The sequence below is a fragment of the Poecilia latipinna genome, unplaced genomic scaffold, assembly GCF_001443285.1.
Source record: "Poecilia latipinna isolate Pla-1442-1.1 unplaced genomic scaffold, P_latipinna-1.0 Scaffold5235, whole genome shotgun sequence".
Taxonomy (NCBI): domain Eukaryota; kingdom Metazoa; phylum Chordata; class Actinopteri; order Cyprinodontiformes; family Poeciliidae; genus Poecilia; species Poecilia latipinna.
This window is the reverse complement of record NW_015117851.1, coordinates 1-1,834: the sequence shown is the minus strand read 5'-3', so window position 1 is coordinate 1,834 and position 1,834 is coordinate 1. Positions and strand designations below refer to the sequence as shown.

Here is a 1,834-nt window from a genome sequence, read left to right as displayed (position 1 = left end):
CTTAACCCTTTAACTGCCCGCTCAACCATTTGGTTGAGCACATTTTGGGTCTCTATATCTCAACATGAGGGGTGCCTAACTTAGCTTAACCTGATTGAGCCATCTCTGCCACTTGCTTGAAGTATGATATGCTAAAGAAATTAAATAGAGGGCACTGTTTCTTTAAATTGCATTCTTCTTCTTTCCCTCTCCAACCAGGAAGTCAGAAACACAAAAACTCTGTCACAAATATCGACTGGTTGTGGTAAAACTTTGAGAAGTAGGAATAGTTTTCTGGCATATGATAGTGTTATAGACCCTATTAAACAGAATTATGTTACTTTATACCACCTAAAAAACTAAATTAAAGGTCTAATAATTTTTTAAAAATATGCTCAACCAAACGGTTGAGATGTCACTTAATGGTAAAAGTAGCAAATTAAGCTAATGTAGTTGACATTTATTTTTTTGGTATAAAATCAAAAGTCATTTTCCTCTACTGGTGCAAATATGAAGCAAGTGTTATTACAGTGTCATACACTAAGAATAATTACAACAATATCTTACACTTTTTTTGTGACTTTCTGAGTTGATATTAGTAAATATGGTAACATTTTAGAATAAATGTGGGGAAATTATGATTTTCACTACTACTAACTAATTTAAACTTTTCAACCACCACTATTTACAATAAATCCTTCTAAGTTGTGAGACCACGCAGTCTTCTTGCCATTTTACCAAAAAATCCTCAAGAATCTGATGGTGTTCTGAGCAATGATGACCAAGAAGAAGTTCCCTTGGAGCAGCAAAATGACAACGCAGACCCAAATTACACCTCAGACTACAACAAAAGCCCAAGAAGAATCTGGAAGCAGGAAGACATTGATGAGTTCCAGATTCTGAATTCAAGATTTGAACCCCCTGAAGCTCTGCCCTCACCCTATCCTGCCCCTAACCCTATCCCTATCCTAACCTTACCCTAACCCTACACTAACCCTTTCAGTATTTCAAAATGTTCTTCACTAATGAGATGATTGAACGTATCACACATCACACCAATTTGTACTCTGCTCAAGAGCTGGGGGATAAAATCAAGACTAGCCCTGAAGAAATACAGCATTTCCTAGCGATCCTTCTTTTTATGGGTGTTTTCAATTTCCTGTCACTGGAGGACTACTGGCACCATGAATCATGCTTTGACCTGATTGCTGACACTGACTGAAGATAGGAAAAATTAAAATGTAATATTTCCTTGTTTGACGCAATGTTTTTCTTGGTTGAAATTAAAATCAGTCAACAGGGTCTGTTGATTGTGTTTTTTGTGGCATTTTGACAGAAATAAACTGTATCCATTACCCCAGACATTTTTTTGTTGTTTATTTCTTCATAAATTAGCATTTTATTTTAATTTATCTACTGTACTTGGTATTTTTATTAGGTCATGTACAAACCTAGTGATGGTTGAAAAGTTTAAATTAGTTAGTAATAGTGAAAATTATGATTTCCCCATATTTATTCTAAAATTTTACCATATTTGTTAATATCAACTCAGAAAGTCACAAAAATTCTTTTGTAAGATAATGCCATAATTATTATTAGTGTATAACACTGTAATAACACTTCTTGTTTCATATTTGCACCAATAGAGGAAAATGACTTGATTTTATACTAAAGAAATAAATGTCAACTACATTAGCTTAATTTGCTACATTTATTATTAACTTGCATCTCTATTTCCAAAACCACAGGGTCTGTTGAAAAAAAATATTGATTGTGTTTATGAATCACCCTAGGGTAAAAGAAATGCAAATAAAAAAATTTTCACAAGTTTTTTTCTAGGTGCGGCAGTTAAAGG

General features: G+C 33.5%; 1 long non-coding RNA gene across 1 annotated transcript; it reads right to left on the bottom strand.

Moving 5' to 3' along the window:
• Window positions 1–365: 365 nt before the first annotated feature.
• On the bottom strand, window positions 366–1,267 carry LOC106943382 (uncharacterized). Its single transcript, XR_001423905.1, has 2 exons — window positions 971–1,267; window positions 366–919 (listed from the first exon to the last, which is right to left on the bottom strand). It is a non-coding gene; the product is annotated as an uncharacterized LOC106943382 (long non-coding RNA).
• Between the last annotated feature and the right edge of the window lie 567 nt (window positions 1,268–1,834).